The sequence below is a fragment of the Miscanthus floridulus genome, chromosome 16 (genome assembly GCF_019320115.1).
Source record: "Miscanthus floridulus cultivar M001 chromosome 16, ASM1932011v1, whole genome shotgun sequence".
NCBI classification, from domain to species: Eukaryota; Viridiplantae; Streptophyta; class Magnoliopsida; order Poales; family Poaceae; genus Miscanthus; species Miscanthus floridulus.
Window position 1 is genome coordinate 119,226,729 of NC_089595.1, and position 6,786 is coordinate 119,233,514.

Consider the following 6,786-nt stretch of genomic DNA (forward strand, 5'->3'; position numbering starts at 1 on the left):
ATGGACAGCATGATAAAACAAAACCCAACTATTTATTCATAATATTCCTAAACCTTAACCTTAACTAAATGACCGTGGACATGCCCACAAGTCATCACAATCATATCAAAGATCCAAATCAAACATTATTCATAATGATAAACATCCAACCATGCAACTAACACTTGTCCAACCATTAAAAGAAAGAAACTAAATACTCTCTCGCGTAGCTACGTGTGCTTATTACATATTTTTAAGACTCTCCTATGGGTACGGGTCGATGGTAGTGCTGGTGCTAGGGTCTCCAGACTCTCCTCTGGTCCTCAGGGGTGACTGAGCGGGTACTCCTGAATCTTCCACATCTGGACCTCCTAGCTGCTGCTTCAGTGTAGCGTTCTCACGAGCCAGCTGCATGTAGGCCCTCCCCATGACATCGAGCTCATCCAAGGCCTAATCCAAGTCAGTGTGGGTCTCAGCCAAGCACAACAGGGTAGGCCTCAGCCTCAGGTTCGCCTCTCCAAGTGGTGTAGCGATGTTGCACGTAGACTGTCCGCTCCGACGGCGGGGAAGATAGCGGTCATCCTCCCAGGCAATGTCGTCGAAGTGACGGTCGCGGTTGACCATCAACGCCTGTCGAGCTGCATCCCTGATGACGGCCGCACGTGTGAGCCATGTAGTGGTGGCGCGGTGGATGTAGCGCACCCGAGTCCCCTCTCGGATGTACACTTCTGTCTCCCAGAAGCCGGTGTAGTCGGGGTGGGTCCAATGCTCCGTCCTGTACTGAACAGTGCCTCTAGGGTGGTAGCGATGCACAAGTGCGAGAAGCCTAGGGTGGTAGTAGCCATCACCCTCCAAGTCGTAGTGGATCTCCGCAGTCCATCCCTGAGCCAATGGTGCATTGTGATCATCATCATTGTCATCATCCCCACCGTCTCCGCCGTCTCCATCGTCTCCACCATCTCCACCATCTCCACCATTACCATCATCACCTCCATCAGCATCAGAATCATCAGAACCATCTCCATCATTGGGGTCACCTGCTCCCTCCTGGCCACCTTGTTCCTGTATTTCCTCGGGATCTTCCTCAGACTCCTCTATCTCAATGGGTCCCTCGAACATGGGTCCCTCCTCTATTTCTTCATCCATTAGATCCTCCAACAAGTCCTCCAGAGGTTCCCCCATGGGTACCTCCACAGGAAGTTCCTCCTCTTGGTTCCTTAGAGCCTCCACAAGGTGTGCCGGGACACGCTTGCCCAAAGTGAACCTGGTCCTCCTAGTGGGCATCAGAATGGTCCTCTTGCGTGGGGTCTGCTTGGTACGGGCCATCTACAAGAATGAAAAGGTTGAGTATTAGAACAAAATAATTTTGGCAACAGATAAAGAACAGGATATAAGCAAAAATTTTATAGCAAAGTAAAAGTAGTAAAATAAAGATAATGAAATCCTAAAAACGTCCATTTCTATCTAGGTTGTTCGTCCTACAGTTAGTTATAGCTCTGATACCAATTTGTCACACCCAATTTTGCAAAGCAAAACCAAGTACTCATATATGTGCGCCCAAGATGTCCAAACACACACATATATCACAAATTGCAGTAGTATCAAAGTAAAGTACTTATTACATCGCATATCTCATCATAAAGTTAAATACAAAATTTGCTCGAAGGCAATATTATTACAAACACAGCGGAAAAACTAGCCCAACTGCCACAGGGACTCCAACTAGTGAACGTCTTCCTAGTAGTCCTGGACATCCTCCGGAAACTCTTCATATCCATTATATGTTACCCAACTGGGATTTTCATTAGATGTAAAGCAAGTGTAAGCTCACCATGCTTAGCAAGTATAACAAAGGGATCTATGAGGCTCAAATAGGCTTGACACTGTTTGACTACGGTTCGCAATTTTAGTTGATCAATTTTTAGCAACCTGAATTACTACTTTAATGAACAGTCCCAATTCCCAAGTGGTATTAAAGTATCATCCAGCTTTGTCTCAAATCCCAACCATCCATCATCCACAGTAACCACTAATCTCGAAGGATCCAGACCGCTCGTGTCCGTGAGCACGGCTGTTATAACAGGTTAATTATTTCTGCAGAAATTGTACATCTTTACCCACCGAGTCGTGATTCCCAATGCCGAGGTTCGCGAGACCCACTACACCTCTCCCTAGGAAGTGTGGCAGAGTTTCACTATGAAACCCTTAGCTAGTTGCACTAACAAATCGTAGCTACAAAGGAATGGCACACGTGGGCATCGCAGCACGGTGCACACCCTAACAGAAAAAGGAAAGATACCCTCTTACCCCTTACTGGAGCTACAGACGAGCTAGTACAAACTAGATAATAGGTTAAAGTCAGAGCCATTTGACACTCGGGGTTGTACGGTCCCTCCTGGGTTGCCGCTTCAGGATAAAGTCCTTATGGAGAGGCACTAGAGTACTCAACCCCGTACTCTAGCCCCCTATCTGTTGCTAAAAAGTTCCATTTTATCACATTGCATATAGTCTTTAAATATGTTGAACAATTACTTCATGTTAAGCGCTGCAGCATCTGTCCAAAATGCCTACCCAATAAACCCAGGTATCAAGAATATGTGGTACAATGAATCATCTAGGTAAAGTCCTTAAAGGCAATTCAAATTAAACTCATGCATGAATGTAAGTGGTAGTAGTTCATAGGTAACAAGGGGCCTTTGGTACACTTGCCTTCCTCAAAGTCGTCCTGGGAATACTGCTGATCCTGCTGGGGGTCCTCAGTCACCTCAAATGGCTCACCCTCTAATCGTGATCCAATCATCAATCAAGCATCATTCCAATCATTACATGCATACAAGATAGAACTCTATTAGAATAGTACACCAAACAGTGAAAACACATGTTGAAAAGCTTACAGGTCTATTCTACGCATTTCTACGAACACATGAGCGAAAGAATCACTCAAATCAGACTTAAAACGTGAAAGTTATGCATGAAATAAGATGTAATGGCAATTCTGTAAATAAACTAACCTATTTTTGAATTAAAATAATTAAAAATCTGAATTTAAATGGAATCTAGACTGGGCTTACTATTTCTGGAAACTTCAGGGACATGAATGAATAAAAATAGGACTTAAATAAAAATTAGTTTGAACTGGACTGAACCGCGGGTTGATTCTAGGAAAATAGGAGGGCTTAATTGCAAAACGTGCAAGGCTGACCGTGGGTTGACCCGTGGCTGCTGACTGGGCGCCACGTGGCATGCTCTGGTTAGTGCGGTGCACCACGTGGGCAGTGGATGCGCTGATATGGCACCGTGGACCGAGTCCATGGCTCGCGATGGACCGGTTATACACCGAAACGGTATGATCAAATGGTGGCCGTTCATTCACGATCCTACGACGCAGGGCGCGTGCGGGTGATACCAGCAGCTGCACCTCATCTCTGGCGAGGGTGCCATGGCTGGCAGCGTCGGGCGCTTGCGGATGCGGCGTTCTAGCGCACGAAGCAGTGAAAGGAAGGCACAGGAAGACGGAGGAGCTCACCGTGAGGCTTCTGGAGGTGGTTGCAGCATCCAGGAGAGCTCCGAAGCAGGTCGTCGACGACGGCCGCGAACTGGAGAGAGAGAGAGCGCGGTTGAGGTGGAATCCGAGGAAAACAAGGCCAAAATCGCGAAGTGGAGGTACCTACGGGCGCGGGCGAGTGCGGCGGATCCTCGGGACTCGTCGGCGACGGGGCTAGGGCTCAGGGAAGGGGAGTTCGCTGGCGGCGGTAGCTCTCGGTAGTGGGCAGAGGATGGGGAGAGAAGGCGGGGTCAGCTTGGGGTTTTATAGGCTGGGTGGTGCGCGGAATAAGGAAGGGGGGGGGAAGTGGATTCGGTCACCTGCCATGCAGGGGCGATGGCGGTGGCCTTCCCTGCATGGCCGCGCCATCGGCGGCTGAAGAAAGGAAAACGCCGGGGGAAAAGAAAGGAAGCTCGGGGAAGAAGAAAGGAAAGAAAGAAAGGGCACTGACCGGTGGGGCCGGAGCGCAGCGAGAGAGAAAGAGAGAGGGCGAGCGACGCGGTGGCTTCGGGTGATGAAGGCCGAGCGGTGGGCCGAGCTAGCGGCCGCTTGGCCGCGTGCTGCGGGAAAAGCCGAGTAGGCCGGGGCGCCAAACTGGGCCACGCGTGGTGCAGGCCGGTGCGGGAAGGGAGCAGCGGGCCCAAGCGAGCAGGCCACGCGGGATAGGCCGCCGAAGCAGGCCAGCACGGGAAAAAGAAAAGGAAAAGGGGCTAGGCTGGTTCGGTTGGGCCAAAATGGAAGAAGATGAGTTTTTCAAAGTCAAATCATTTTCCAAATCTATTTCCTCTATTTCCCAGATTTAGGTCAAATTCAAATGTGATTTGAATTCAACTTCAATTCATCTAACCCTACACTCATCCAAAACCAATATGCACCAGCATGAATGCAGCAAACAAGTTTCTAAACCTTATAGTTTATTTTATTTATCCACTATTTATTATTTGGCCTAAGTTAAAATACCTAGAAAATGTATTAAAGGATAAGAATAAATTGCTAATTTGTGGTCAAAATTTTGGGTGTTACAGCACCGCACTGAGTCCAGGACTCAGGAGTGGGGGCTTGGAGTCTAAGTTTGGACAGGGACCTAGCCACCTAGGATAGGAGGGTGATGGGTTAGTCCTATTTGTGCCTAGGGTATAAGTGGGGCGTGTGTTTTTGGGGTATCCAGCTGGGAGCATTGATTCGCAAATCGCCGATGTTCCGATACGGCTTGTCTACGGTTTAGCATCGTAGTAAGAACTGAAAGATGGAAGGTGGTGACATGGAACTGATTCCTCAACTCTTGCTTGAAAGTAGAATAGGTGCTTACATAGACTGGCTAGCTAATGAATTAATATGGCTATTAATAATGACATACATAAAGACTCACTATTAGTATTGCTTTCTCTAAAAAGGAAACTATCAAACCATAAAGCTCATCATATCCTTTAGAGTTGGGAAATTATTCCCACTAGTCACACAAGTCTTGTGAGTACATTGTGTACTCAGGGTTTATTTACCCCTATTGCAGGTAATGCATGAGGAGTACCATTGTGTGAAGGATTCTTCTGGTGGCATAGACGGAATCCTTGCGTACTATCGATAGTTGTTTCTCGATGTTTATCTTCATTCCATTGTTTATTATTCCAAACTCTGACACTTGGTAATGTAATAATGTAATTTTTAAGAACTTTGGATGTATGAAATGGATAAGTATTGTAACTCGTTCTCATTATTGGATCCTTAGGAAAAAAATGTGGATCTTTTGGGCTCTCCCTTAGGGTGTGCCCGACAGATACCGTCCATTGTAGCTTGCTTTCAGGGTGTGCCACACTCTAGTTTGGTTTTAGTGAATTGATGAAACCCTAAGTGCTAACCTAGTTCATCTAAGTGATCATGAGATAGGTAGCAATATTCCAAGTGGTGAAGCAACGGTGAAGATCATAATGATGATGATGCCATGGTGATGATTCAGTGCTTGCAAGGACGAACCTAGGAAAAAATTTAGGAGGGGCTAAACAACGGTAATTAGCAAGAAAAGAGGTTCAGCAAATCTCAGCCCCTCCTACCTATACATCTACAGCTGAAATTTCAGACGGCGGCTCTATGGGGCTTCGCTTGCTCACGAGCGGTAGGGGGGCTGAAGCCCCCCTAGCCCCACTGCTGGCTCCGTGCCTGAGTGCTTGGACTTTGAAAAGGAGAAAAAGAAAAAGCTCAAGGCAAAGGTAAAATTGATAGGAGCTTTTCGGTTTAGTGATCGAGACACTTAGCGAGTGTGATCACATTTAGGATCGATAGCCATACTATTAAGAGGGGTGAAACTCGTATCGAAATGCGGTTATCAAAGTGCCACTAGATGTTCTAACTCATTGCATATGCATTTAGGATCTAGTGGAGTGCTAACACCCTTGAAAATATTTGTGAAAATGTGCTAACACATGTGCACAAGGTGATACATTTGGTGGTTGGCACATTTGAGCAAGGGTAAAGAAGATAGAGTTGAAAAGGAGTTGAATGCGCTGGTCACGAGGTGACCGAACGTGTCTGACATGCGTACCGGACGTGTCTGGTACTGTCTCAGGCGGCAGTGTTCCTGACATGACCGGACGTGTCTGATATCAATACCGGATGTGTTTGGTATTCTAGACAGGCACGGGCAGAGTTGTCGAGGTGACCGAACTCTGGCTCAGTGGAGTGACTGGACGCTGGTGAGTTACTGTTTAGCGTTACGTCAAAGTGATATAGCAAGAAGCAGGATTGCAGAGAGCGACCTAACGCGTCCGATCGTCACACCGAACGCGTCCAATGTGAACCGGCAAGTCTCGGGTATTCATCGCAATAATTGATCGAACGTTGGTAGCGTCTGGTTCGGTGTGATTGGACGCGTCTGGTCAGCCCACAGCGGCTCTCAGAGCTCTCTAGACTCAATCAGACGCTGTGTCTCCTGCGTCCGATCATTTTCTGACAACGCGTACAATCACATAGTATTTGTGATGCAAAAGTGGATCTGCAAACACAAAGGGCTAATACCCGAATCGATATCCAAGGCGTGCCAGTCGATTTGACCTGTTAATCGACAAGGATGAAGATACGAGCACTTTGGTCCTGACAACAGCGATACGCCCGGAAGTCACGGCCAAGAGGTACTCACGCGGAACTCGAGATCGCCGAAGGTCGCACTGAAGCGATGCAGCTCGCCGAATCAATGAGAACTCGTAAAAAGAAAAAATATGCAAATTGACGAAGTCGCCGAAAAGTAAGTAGATGCAAATAGGAGTAAAAAT